Genomic DNA, 14721 nt, shown 5'->3' on the forward strand with positions numbered 1-14721 from the left:
TCACATGCCCTGTGGTCCCGCCACATGATTGTCCCTGTGTGGATAATGATATTGCACCCGCATATTAGCAGCACTAAACTACCCTATTCGCTCTTTTATTAGACTCTGCCTCTTTGGTCTTCAGAAGGATGAGCCCCTTCCGTTCTATCATAAAAAAAAAGTCCTCGCAGCTCTTAGCATGTTTCCAATGTCTCAGGAAAACTCATTTAAAGATTGACAGCTGCCTTCAGCCTCTGAAGGGAAATCATATTAGTGCTCACCCTCACAATATAAAAATGTCATCTCCTTTAGGGGCAGGTCTACACTGGGAAATTATTTTGAAATAACTTATTTTGCAATAATAACTCCCAAAATAACTATTTTGAAATAAGTGTTATTCCTCACGGAAAGCAGGAGTTATTATTTTGAAATAACGGGCTTGGTAATGTGGATGCTCCGCTTGTTGTTTCAAAATAAGGGGGGTTATTTCGAAATAAATCCCTAGTGCAGACCAGGGCTAGAAGAGGGGGAAAACTGGTTTCTTCTGAAAAAGTCCTGAGACGTGCAATAAAAGCCCTGTTGTTGCACAGGAATGTGGGTCTGCATTTGGTCATCCCTTTCCCCTTGCCATTCTGCCTCCTCCTTCCCTCTCATTTCCTTTCCCTTCTGAGCCTGACTCACTTCTACATTTCTCTCCTATTCACCCACTGCTCTCTCTAGTTTTATTTTCACAAGGGCCATTATGGTGCTAACACTGGCAAACGCCTAGGTATAAATGAAACTTAAGCCCATAACAGGCTTCGCACTTGGGTTATCCTTGTGTGTGGGGAGTGACTCTGCCTCCAAGACAACGAGCACCGGTGGAGCCATTGCATGGCTGCTGTTGCATGCATGCCCCCTACCCACCTCCTCCTGGGGCAGTTTTGATCAATGGATAGTCACGAACTGAGCGCTTGTAGAAAATTCAGTGGGAAGAACAACATATGGGGGAGCAATGTCTCCTTGTGCAGCTGGTCCAGGAATTCCCAGTGCTTTGGAAGCTCAGGGACTTGACTGCATTTAGAGCCGTTTGTGCCTGTGGGTAGGAGAAGAGGGCAAGATTTCACTGTTTGAAAGTACTTAGAATTTGTTTTTAAGCCTTGACATTATTGAAGTGAGGATGTTAAACCAATTGCTGCTGAAAAGTCTCAGAGGGGTAGCTGTGTTAGCCTGTGACTTTAAAAACTTTGAGTAATCCTGTGGTATCTTAGAGACTCTCTCTCTCTCTCTCTGTGTATGTATATATATATATATATATACACACACACACACACACACACACACACACACACACAGAGAGAGAGAGAGAGAGAGAGAGAGAGAGAGAGTATGATGAGACTTTGTGGGCAAAACCCACTTCTTCAGATGTGATGATCTTGAGATCAATTGCTGCTGACCATATATGTTGCTTTTTAAAGCCCAAATATATGTGTGTGTTTTGCAGAAAAGATAAAATGGTCTTTTCCCACATTTGGCTATTTTTGCAAAATTTTCCAAGGGAGAGGGAGGGAGTCTGAGTGTGCCTTTCTATATTTAATACAAAGTTAGAAAATCAGAAGACATAGGTTTGAAATGGCTGTCATGGTAAATTCCAGCACGGCTAAAGTTAGCCCAAAGCAAGAATGAAGCTTCTTCTTTTTGCTGCCTTTTGTCCTGTCCTGCGCTATGCCCTGCTAGTGAATTGAATAGTATCTTAAAATGACCTTTTCATTCAAGCCTTGTTGAGATACTTTTAGTCAACTGGTTGGAGCAAGTGACCCCGACCTCTCTCTGCTCTCCGAGTGCATAGTGAAATTTTCTGTTGATGATGGGTGGTCCCACTAGACAGTGGCCACAGATGTCTGCTCCTGATAAGTCCAGAGTTCAGCTAATGGGAGGGAACCTGTCACTGGCTTCACCAGAGAGTGAAATATGTAACTAGAGGCAAGTATTTCCATGGGCTTTTAGGCTCCCTCATCAGCTACTAAGAATGAAAACATTTATAGTATCATGCACTGTGGAGGGCTAGGTTTCACCCTGTCATTATTGTTTCTGTACAGCTGTTTTGCTACTGTGTTGGGATCCTCAGTGGGCTGAACCCTCTTTTCCGTGGGATAGGACCAGCCTTCCGGAATCTGAACTCTGCCCAGTCCCCACAGAGGGGCTCCCACTGCATGGGAAGGAAAAGGGGAGCCTGCTGCGGAGGCAGCACTGCATCCCTGTGCTGCACTCCTCCCCCCTCACAGGAAGCAGCAGATGTTAGCTCCCCTCTGTTCATAGAAGTGGACGCCAGCCTGGTGTCAGAGCCTTCAGTCAAGCAAAACATCCTAGCAAGGTGTAGGTGTCACTAGTGCAGATCATCTTTTCTCAGGACGCACCTGTTCAAAATAATGATTAAGGCCCCAGTCTGGCAAACAGCTGCACATAAACCCCATTCATTTCAGCTGAACGTCTTCTAAGTATAAAGTTATGCAGTGCTGGGAGATGGTACAGAGAACACTCTTTTTAGACATGTGCTCCCTTTCTGAGTCCAGCTGATCACCAGTTTGGGACAGAGAAGGCCAGCTAGATGGAGACCGTGAGTTTCTTGTTTGTTTTGCCTTTCTCTGCCACATGGAGGCACAAGTGGCCTGCTAGGGTCATCTGGGCTCATCTCACGTAATTCATTTCCTGCTATTGTAGGCAACACCTCTATCTTCCTTGTTCATTGCCCATGGCACATGGAATTTAGCTTCCAGAGGACTAGTCTCACCCTGGCTGATGTGTAATGGCCTGTGATATGCAGGGAGTCGGACTAGTGATCTAGTGGTGCATTTGGGCCTGCACATCTACAGAACTTTATGAATCTATGATATGCACAGGTGTTCTAGGATCTGGGTCTTAGCCACTAGCACCTCTCTGGGGCCTGCTCCGAGTCTCATAAACTCTTCATAACTTTCTGAGCCTTGGTCACCTGGAAATTCCTTCTGTCATTGTCTCATTCTTCCGCTGGTTCCATAAGCCGGTTTGTGAAACCGGCCAAAAGCCATTGTGGAAAAGGCTACATCTTTAGTAATTAGCCTGATATATTGGTAATAAAGACATAAACTGGAAGCTGAGAGGGACAGGGACACACAGAGACAGCCACCCTCAGTCTCTGACTGAAAATCATATCCCTTGGGAATGCTTTTTTGACTATAGCCGCTCCTCAGGTTGGTGAACTAAACCTACCAGCATCATCGGAGATCAGAGTTTATTCAACACTTCTTCTCCCTTCTGCTCCTTCTTCTTTTTCTTCTTCTTCTTGCTCATAGCCTTTCTTGTGGTAAGTGGTTTCTGTAGTCTATTTTATCTTGCTCAGTGGCAATATGTAGGAACAAAAGCACCCAAATATTACTTCACTTCTTCTTAGCATATATGCAATGTGCCTCGGGTGGCATGTGACTTGGATTCATTGCCAAATTTGGTCTGCTGGTTGACTCATTCACTTCCCCATACTGACGAGCAGTCTGATGTGAATGTTTATCCACAGCCCTTCTTGTTTTACTGATTGGAGAAGTCAGAGAAAAAGAGAGGTGTTTCCCCTTTATTTCTTTAGATGTGTGGCTCCCCTTTCCTACCCTGACAAATCACCAAACTCTGCTCTTGTTTCCTCTGGAAGACGACCTACACCCTCATGCTTGCCTGGCTTTGTCCCAGACAGTGCTAGTCAGTAGGTGGTGAAAGGAAAGTTTAAAGTGGAAACTGAAAATGTTAATTTTGGGCTTTCTTTAATGCTAGTTTTGTAGATGGGGAAGATGGAAGTTCTTGCTGGCAGCACAGTCTAACTACAATGTTTTCCTTGACACAGATGAAGCTTGAAGCTCACAGCAAGTGGGGTGGGCAGCTTAAGGTGAAAGAGGTCTAGAGGTCACAACTACAATAGGGTCTGTTTTAGTAATGGGTGAGGGGGAACTGCTATCCTTCTCCCTCTTCCCTGATATAATAATGAACATCCTAGAGTCCTTGTTGCACCTAGAGATCTCCTACAGTGGGAAATAAATGTGAGGGAGGGAACAGGCAACCTTTTGCACTGTTTCATTATACAAATGGCTACCACACAACTTCCTTATCTCAGAGAGATGTTGTGAGAATAAGTACATTTAAGATGTAGCATGGTGCTCTATGAGAAAGAAGTGTTGTTATAATTATTACTACTATGGGAATTTTGGAAATTGAGTGTAAACTTTGTGAAATGAATACAGATTTGCAAAACTGGATAAATGTGAACAAAATTGGCCAGGGATATATTTTTGGAGAGAGAAAAAATCCTTAGTGAAATTCTATTAACTTTTTCATTTCCTCTGCAATATTTTTCCTACCACGTATTGTTTTCTTGCTATTCATACATATTAGTAAAACATACATTTTTTAAAAGATAGATATGATTTAACTTTAAAAATGTGTCCAAACAGCATCACTGATTCAGGCAGGTCCAGAAAAACACTGTATGCAACAAAACAAACTTGGTACCATTTTTCTTTGAACCCAAATCAATTCTTTATTAAAGATGTGGTCCCTGAAAGGCTATAAAAGCAGTGTTCATTGGGTAATTGTCTGATTTCAATGAATAGACAGTTGAAATAAATGGGGGAGAAGATAATTGTATGCAATTATATGATAGTGCAACCGTTACAAGAGTAGCGTGATTGGCCTTAATGGAACCATTTTCATAAGTAAGTATTAATCTTCTGAGTAATGTGGAGGTTTGTAGGGTCAGCCCCAAAGTTGTTCCGGAATGCAGCTGTTTCCTATGTGCTCAAATATCATATTTTCCCCAGTTATTTCATCCAATGCTGGAATGATTAATTCAGTCGGGGTGAATTTCACCCCTCGGAAGGTCAACGCTCCATTTAAAGACCCACCCAGGCCCTACTTTAAGAAATTAAGTGGAACAAAAGTGCTGCATAGGCTTAGAACAGCTCCTCTGTACAAGGATGAATTCATCCTCAGCTGTCTGATAAAAGAATGGGATGTTTTGGATTTCCACTTTCCCATGAAAATTCTGTTGGCTTCCAAGATGGAGTTCCCTCCCCTTTTTTAATCATAGCACATGCAATATAGAAAATGGATTGAATACTTGTAGTCAATTTTGTGCACCTGAAATAATTTCAGGGCTCCTCTCACTTACATTATTTATTTTCTCAATCCCAGGACAAGTTAATTTACACCTTCTTGAATAGTTGGAGGCCAGGTCTACACTATAGGGGAAGGCTGAATTAAGATACACAACTCCAGCTACGTTAATTGCATAGCTGGAGTCGATATTCCTTAATTCAAGTTTCTGTGCTGCCTTCACACCAGGCCTAGGACTGGTATTGACTGGGATACCCTCTGAGTTCAATTTAGTGGGGTTTTACTAGATCCACTAAATTGAACTCTGGAAAATCAATCATGGCAGTGTTGATCTTCCCAGAAGTGAAGACATAGCCTTAGTCTCTGAGCCAACTATTCTCCCAGGTCTTCTCCTTCTATATCCGCAGCCAACAGAATGCCTCTGACAGCCCAATGATCATTTCTCCTTATCCAGAATACCATTGCCAGAAGTCCTCATTAGTCTTGGTGCTGAATGGTCCAGCAATCCACTGCTTCAGTTCTGACTTTGTCTTCTCAAGGGAAGATCATGGTCATACCAAAACCATCTGCTTGCTTTCTTATTGATAGGCATAATACCCAGTATGGTTTGCATTAATGGTGAATTTTTCAACTGGGTGAAAAATATTTGCGCATTTAATTTTTTTGATGCATGGTTATCTTTGTGTTTCCTGCAGCTGCTGGCATGCCAGGTAGTAAGAAGCTTATTCTTAGAGAGTAAAATATTCAATACAAGAAGAACAACTGTTGATTCTAGTTCTGCTTTTCTCTAATATTTTTTGCTGTTAAATACTTCTTAGCATGTTTGATCTGCAATCATCTCCAACTTTGGTAATAGTTAACACGCTATTATTTGTAAGTTTTATATTTTCCTCCAAAACACCTGGCCATTGCTGGAGATATGGTCTGGGGCTACTGGTCAAGTGTTCCAGTTCTTATGAGTCTTCTCTCACTAGCCTAACAAAATGTAATGTAAGGAATCTGCTCCTGGTTTTATGTGACAATCCAGATTTTTGGCCTCCATAATTAGGGGCCCGTTTATAGAGTTCTGTGGCCATTTAAATAATTCAATCCATCTGTGAAAGTAAATGAACCGGAAATTAGTTATTAAACAAAATGCTGGGATGCTTTGATTGTGATTGAAGAAGTAGGATGGATGGGGTGATGATGTGGAAAACATATGGTATACCATTTACAGTATAGGGTGGAAGAATGACAACTAAAGTGGTATCACCTGAAGCGAGAAGTAGAGTAATAGCAACTCTTAGACAGGGTAGAATACAGTTACTATTGGACAAAGTAATGTATGTGTGTGGGGGAGGGGAGCAGAATGGGTTCCTCATCACCACCAAAGGGAGAGAGGGTATTACACAAAGAAAAACTCTGAGGCTATGTCTACACTCGCGGCTTCTTGCGCAAGTACGGCCGTTCTTGCGCAAGAATCTGCAGAGTGTCCACGCTGTCCGCCCGCTCTTGCGCAAGTAAATTTACAGTACAGCGTGATAAGAGACAGCTCCTTGCACAAGAGCTACGCTCTTTTTTAACAGGTGTAAGCCCTCTTGTGCAGGAGTTCTTGCGCAAGAGGACAGTGTGGACGCTTGTTGGGGATTTCTTGCGCAAGAAAGCCCTATGGCTAAAATGGCCATCAGAGCTTTCTTGTGCAAGAGAGTGTCCACACTGCCATGGGCGCTCTTGCGCAAAAGCACAGCTCGCACGTGGCAGTGTGGACGTTTTCTTGCGCAAGACTTCTTGCATAAGAACACTTGCGCAAGATGTTCTTGCGCAAGAAGCCGCCAGTGTAGACATAGGCTGACTGTCATAAGGAAAGTAGAGGTCAAAAAAGGAATAACTGACCCTAGAAATAGAGCATATCTATTAGGCTTCTTAGGTCAGCTTCCTGGGTAATGCAGGATTGCAGGTAAACAGACGTACAAACCAAAGCATTGTTCCTGCATAGTGTCAATGGTGTTTGAAAGCAAAACCAAAACAATAAAGAACAGATCCATGGGGCCCCTCCCATCCATGTGAAATCATTAATGTATTGGCAGGTAACTAAAAGGGTAAGTCAGATTAAGATATACAACTCCAGCTATGTTAATCATGTAGGTGGAGTTGACGTACTTGATTGGAGTTTCCCCATCGGGAGTTTCTCTCACAGTCGGAGGCCGATGGGTGCAAACACTCCTGTTGGCTTCCCATACTCATTGCAGGAGCAGGAGTACTAGCCACCGACAGGGACACCATCTGAATTTGAGTTAGTGGGTCTTAACTAGACTCGCTAAATCAAACTCGGGAAGATCAATCACAGCAGCGTAGATCTTCCCTGGAGTAAAGACGTGGCCTGAGAGATTAAGAAGTGCCAATTCTGGGAGCCCAATATGAAAAATGATTTTTGTTATGGTTTTGGCGAGGATGTCTCAACTAAATGAACCATCAAAAGCTCACTAATTAACTGAACTGTACTAAATCAGATACATTAAAAAGACTAAGAACTTCCCTAAACTGCATACTATGCCATTACTTAAACAAACTTCCCAGGGACTGGTCTAGATCCCAATCCTTGGCCTTTCCTGAGACTGGTAACAAAAGTGCTAACTAATTGTGGTAGGCACATAATGGTATCAAGTTCCTCTTTCTTCTTTGCTTCAAGACTCTGATTTAGGAAAACACTTAATTAAATGCTCATCTTTAACCATCTACTTAAATCTCATTGATTTAAGCATGTGCTTAAGTGATTTCCCTATTAGGGATACTTTACTGAATCATTGCTCAGAGGTACATAACTCATGCCTTGATACATTAGCTCTTGGTAAAGCTAACAGAAATGAAAAGAACTGTGTAACAAAGCTGGTTAAAATACCAAAAATAGCAATTTTGTCAAAAAAGGGGTTGAAGCGTGGGGTTAAAAATAAAGTATGGGTATGGGTATAGCTTGCCTAATCTAGAAGGTTCTACATTTGTCCTCCACCCCAGTCTCAGAGGTTGAGAGCTACAGAGCTCTCTCTCTAGAGACAGGTCTTGGGGGCCACAGCAATCACACTTACACTGAGGTTGGACCAACATAAAACAATTTTTATTACGATTGGTATCAAGATTGCAAACAATACCAAGCCCACAGCAATGATCACATAAAAGGATTTGATCACCCTGGATGGTAGCATTAATGAAGCCTGAGTATAGAATTGTAATTATCTAATTATACAGTTACAATTACCTAGGATAATACCGTATTCACATATACTCTCCTGGGAGAACTTGGGTGTTGGAGGACCAGCCTCCATCTGCGAGGACCAAGGATCTTGGTGAAAGGGTGAAGTATGATAGCAGAGTATAATAGCAGAGGAAACTTAGAAAAGAATAAGTAAAGGAAAGAGTTTGAGATAGACACACCTCAACCAGAAAGTCCTTAGTGAGGAAGTGAAATCCTCCTGTACAACCACAGCCTTAGGGTCTTATCGGCCTTTTTGCATCACCTTTAGCCAACCCCTCAAGGCCACAGCAGATTTCTGCACCCTGAGATTTTTGTGGGTACACATATTTGATTGAAGGATTAAATTGGGACATCCTTTTGAATTTGCACAAAAAGGTAATTTGATGCCCTTGTGGACATATTCCCTGAGGTGGGAAAAAATGGGAACTTGAGGTCAGGTACCACTGCCTTTTGTTTCCTTGATCAGGATGTCAGTTTGCCTGTGTCATTGCAATTCTGGACCTTCTTAGATCTCACAAGATACTGGCTCATATATTATCACTCCAGTTTGGTTGTTATGTGTGTCCTGACCCAACTGAAGATTTCACCACAAATCCTTTCACAACTTCCAAAATCTATGAATGGTAGATATATATTAAACCTTACTTATAACCTATCTGCTAAAGCCAACTTTTTACAGGGTAGAATCCCTGTAAGTCCTTGCATTACTGCAAGAATATAGTAAAAAGGAAAAACATATAGGAAAGTGTATAGATTTACAAGTTCACAGGCCTCAGAGATATTTCTATAAAATACATGTTGGGTTTTTAACAAGCTTGTTTTAAAACTTGATTTACCTCCAGCAGAAAGGAAGTATTGTCTAGTGGAGCAGAACACAGATTTCTCAAGTCCTGTTTCCCTAACCAAGTCTCTTTACTGGATGGTCTCTAGGGATACGAGGACACTGCAATAAAAGACCCACAGCATGGTTGTGGCTGGCCTAGGTCAGCTGTCTTAGGCTATGGGTCTCAAAATTGCAATTTAGATGCAAGGCTCAGGCCCAGGCATGGGCTCTGAGACCCACTCTTTTCAAGAGAAGTGTTGTGCCTTTGATGCAAGAGGGAGGTCTCATTTTTGCTTCTCCCTTTTCATCCATCTCTGTTTATTTTAACTTGCCTTTTCCTTTTTGCGTTTTACAGCATTTTTAAGTTTTTCCCCTAGATCCCAACTACCAATACAAAGTGACTTGGCGAAACACTGTGGACCATGATGCATCGTTGAAAGAAATTGCTGTGTAATGCACAGAGGTCAACGGGAGGTCCATTGCTTAAAGTCAGTAGAAGTAGGCACTGAATCAGGACAACACCACTAAATGCTCTCACCTTCTGTGATTGAAGCATACAGACTGTCCACAGATTTACAACACAATTGGTTTGTTACAATTGTTTCATAAATTGGAATGTTGTAACTTGGAACAACAATCGACTCCATTGGGCGACCAAGCGTCGTAGCCTATAGTTGTAAATAGAATCAAGGTGTCAATCTTGAAGCGTTGTGGGTGCCATTCAGCTTAGGTTAAATGTTGTAAGTCTAAGGACTGCCTTATAATTTAGCTTGTTAATCTTTCACCAATGAAAAGAGGAGTGATGGGATTTTTTTTAGTGTCAATTGCTGGAGAAAGCAAGGGCTTATTGTTCCAATCCAACAGAGGAAGTAGATAGGAGAATGGACTAACATTCACTAATACTGGTCCATGAAATTGTAAGAAATTTTGTGGATTATACCTACAGATGACTGCAATTCAAAACCTCAGTGGAAGATGGAATCTTTCATAGGTCTCTAACAGTATGCTCTGAGGAAAAAATTAATCCTTAACTCCAAATTAGCAATCAGATCAATTCTGGCCATAGCCTTGTCCTCCTGCTTCACATGCTTGTACACGTGTATTTTTCACAAACAACTGTTGCCCAACTATTGTCTGGGTCTATACCTAACAAAGAAGGGAAACAAATCATTTCCATGATGAGTACTCTTCCTACTCCTTCGGATTCCTCAAAGAAAGATCCTTTGCATAAATCAATGCAAGTTTATTAATATAGCTAGTCAGAAAATCTTACTATGTCATCATGTCATGTACAGCAGTTTATTCTCTTCATAGCATGCTTTTTTTCTCTTTTAGAAAGGAATTCATTCAGAAAGCTTGTAAAGTACAATATACGATATTAGACAGATCATTATTCACAGGCACAAAACAAAACAAAAAAATCTTTCCACACATGATTAATACTTCAGCTGAATACCAGAAGAGTCAGTCATGCGCTGGATAGGGGCCATCCATCGACAATTTAACATCTGCAATCTAGCCATGGTGAGTCATTGTTAACATCATGAACAAATCATGGATGCTCTATGGTCTTAATGTGGTTTATAGGCCTTCTATGAATAAAATGTGTGTTCTGTCCAGGGATTTCAAAATGAGGATGGTCTAAATTAGATGCAAAGGAAGTCAATGGGGGGAAAAAAGAGGCCCACCAGTTTTTTTTTAAAATTAGGCCCATTTGAGGACCACTTGCAAATATTTTGGCCTCAGCCCTTGCCCAAAGAAGAGAAAAGAAGAAAGAGGGCAGAAAACAGGAATTTAATAGAAAATAAGCAGTAGTGACCAATAAAACCAAAGGAGATACTCAGATTCAACATAGAGACATACGCTTTCTCCTTTAAAGCCAAGTATAGTTTTGATGCTGTATATTTAAAAGACCTGCGGCTTAGTTTAGCCCCCACTAACATAGTATATTACAGATTCATGCATAGACCCACCCCGATTGGGGGTTGATTCTCCTTCAAGGGAGGATAGAGGGTGTTTTTGTTCTGCTGCTCACACATTGGAGTAAGGGGCTTAATGGCAGACTTACTGGTAGAAGTTGCCTATGAGAGTGATCTCCCAGTGACCATCTCCTAACCAGCACTGTCCTGTTCAATGGGACTGGATTCACTAGCTCATGAACTCCTTCATACACACCCATCTAGACTGATTTTCCACTGGCAAGGTCCCTCCATCCTGGGGTATGTTGTTGGAAAGTTGCACATCCCAGCAATGAGTCAAACCCTCCCTTTATCTTTGCATCCTATCCTGGTGCATAATATTCTCTGGATCACTCGAGATGACAGTCCCTTGAGTTGTCTGTCTGGGAACTGTCTGACAGAACTGTTCTCAGGGGAGAGCCTTTAGCTCTGGAATCTGTCTCCTCCTACAGTTTGACAAGGGCCGGAATTTGTCAACATTCAATAAATGTATTCAGTCCAACTTTCCTGAAGAGAGCGAGTCTCACTTTTTGTAACATGGGTGTGTGTAATTATGGACATTATGTCAGATCAATTTATTTCATGAGGTGTTTTAAAATACCGATCGCCCCATATGCTGTGGGTTTTACTTTAGGAGCTCTGTATAAATACAGGGGATGCAAGAACCTGATTGGAGATACCTAGTTGGAAATAGTAATCCATAATTCCCACCCAGATCTGTCCCTAAAGAATGAATGCCAAGATGAGCCAGATGCCTGGTGTAGCTTTACCCATACCTTCACAGAAAGGCAACATAACATCTGTGTCAGTATGAACCGGGCAGGATCACTTTCTGAAAGTTTAGTTGAAGGGCAGATTCTTGAGAGGGAACAGGAATTGCTTTCTAAATTGCCTTCTAAAGTAGCACAGAATCTTTTAGCCCATTACAAAAAACCTGTTTACAGTTGCATATGGCAGTCATTATTTGGCATAATAAACCCCCCGGGAGTCTAAACATTCATGGGCCAACAGATGGGTCAACCTGCTTAGCAATTTAACCAAAGTAATTTATTTCAATCACTAGGATGGAGCACATGAAGACTATTAATTCATTTCCAAAGTGCGAGCAAAAAAACACCATGCTCTTCTGAATCCTGAAGCCATTATGGAAATGCACACCTGTTCAGCTGGGTTAGGGACACTTCTCACTTGGCTTAGAGCTCACTGGTCTCTGAAGACATGCAGCGAATTGCTTTAGATACTTTCTCCAAAGCTCATTTGCTGATTCCAGTCAGGATGAGGCAAGAAACCCAACAACAGTCTAAAATATGCTGCAGAGTAAGGTCATCTGGGTTATATGTATAGGGCACAAACTGTGAGCAGTAAGCAGCGACAATACCAAGACACATTTACACTGTTGCGTTATTATGCACTCCAAGCTTCCCACAAAATAATTAGTGTTGTCAGCCAGAAAAAAAATGCAGTTATTTCTGGAAGCAGCCAAATAAAATCTGTTAACTTGTATTTTGCCAACTGTATCAGTACGGTACCCCACTCCCTCTCTTTAAAAGATGTTGCTGTGCTCCTGAAAGGTTCTGAATTGACAATTCTGGGGAATTAAGTCTCCTATGAGTGCACAGAAGAGGTACAGTAGGAGCAGGAGCAGTGCAAACATCTCCATATTGCTGCTCCAGTGTGTTTCCTGCACCCTGGCCTGGAGCTATCAGTTGAAAAAGGACAGTTCTATAACCTTGGCCCTTTCAACTCTGAGAATTTCTGCTCTGACTGAGGACAATGGGGCAGTTAGTCTCAGTTGTGTTAATTATTTTTGTGGTGGGTTTACTTGTCCACTAAGAACTGGACTGGTGGAGACCACCAATTCCTTGTCAGATGTGGTCTCTGCTCACATTGATACAGAGCTACTCTAACCAGAGGTTTGTATCAGGGACTCATTTCAATGACCAAAATTTGCTAAAATCCAAGCAAAGAAGGGGCTTGTTTTGAGTGAAATTGGTTTTGCATGGATGTGGAAATTCAAGTTTTAGAGGCTGCGTGGTCCAATAGATGGTGTATGGGAGTGGACGTCAGGAGACACAGATCTTATCACTGATTTTGTCATGGACACCCTATGCTACGTCTACACTGGCGTGTTCTCACGCAAAAACTCTTTTGTGGAAGAGCTCTTCTGCAAAAACTCTTCCAGAAGAGAGCATCTACACTGGCATGTGCTTTTGCGCAAGAGCATCCATGTCAGTGTAGAAGCTCTCTTGCTCAAGAAAGCTCTGATGGCCATTTTAACCATGGGGCTTTCTTGCACAAGAAATTCACGTTGCCTGTCTACACTGGCCTCTTGCGCAAGAACAGTTGCGCATCAGGGCTTATTCCTGAGCGGGAGCATCATAGTTCTTGTGCAAGAAGCCCTGATTTTATACAGTAGAACATCGGTTTACAGCCAGTGTAGACAGGCAGCAAGTTTTTGCGCAAGAGCGGCCACTTTGGCGCAAGATCGCGCCAGTGTAGACATAGCCTATGAGACCTTGGGAAAGTCACTTGTCCCTCTGTAAAATGGGAATAATGATGTTTATCTTCTTTTGTAAAGTGCTCTGAGATCTCTAGCTATATAAAGCATTATGCAAGAGTGAAGTAAAATTATTAGAACATCACGATTTTAATAAAATAAAATGTGGAGTATGTGAAAGCATGCAAAACAAAATGCCAGAAACCTTGCACAAAAGTCCATGAGAATTCTGTAAAAGTCTATTGACTTCACAGTGCTGTTCAGATTCATGACAGGGTTAATCAGTGCCCATTGCAGAGAAAGTTGATTGTTTCTTAAAGATTGTTAGCTTAAAGATTTTCATCAGATAAAATTAAATAACTGATATTCAGTTTTGAGCAGCAGGTAGTTGAGTGATTTGCAATAATGTATTTTAGTTGTCCAATACCTAAAGCTCAGGACATAAATCCTGTTTATCCCATAGTCCCTGTGCATAGGAGTTCCTCAGACTGCAAAATCTGCGGCTACTTCTGCAACAGTAGTACCCTCCATGCCATCTTCATTGACTTTATGATGGGGAACAGGAGCTGAAGGGGCTCCTGGTTCCCAAGTGACTGATACATGGAATTTTGCAAGGAGACCCAAGAAATCTGCATTCCGTAGTTCAGCAAATCCTATTCAATGACATACAGGTACCCAGGAGGGCCAACAGACTTATTGAACTCTGGGTAAGGGGCAGCGGTGACTCTGCACTCCCAGAATGGGGTGGGGCCTCAGGTGGAAGTGGAGGTGCTGTGGGCACCCAGCCCTCAGTATCACCAGAGCGCACCACGCCACCCCAGCAAGTCCTCACAGCTACCTGAAGCATGGTGCTCTGGTGGTGATTTAAAGGGCCCAGGGCTCTGGCTGCCACTGCTTCTGTGGTAGCAGCGATGGCAGCCAGGAGCCCTGGGGACTTTTGAATTGCTAGACTCCGGGGCAACTGCCCACTTTGCCCCTTCCCTTCTCCCCACCATCGGCAGGCCTGCTGATACCACAACAGTTTTGCTGTGGGAAGCCTTCCACGTACACAGAAAAGAGGGGCTGGACTTAGTCCATAGGGTCTGAACCAAATCCCATTGAAATCTGATTTCTGGACTTTGGA

The sequence above is a fragment of the Pelodiscus sinensis genome, chromosome 2 (assembly GCF_052426305.1).
Source record: "Pelodiscus sinensis isolate ZL-2025 chromosome 2, ASM5242630v1, whole genome shotgun sequence".
In the NCBI taxonomy this organism is placed as follows: Eukaryota; Metazoa; Chordata; order Testudines; family Trionychidae; genus Pelodiscus; species Pelodiscus sinensis.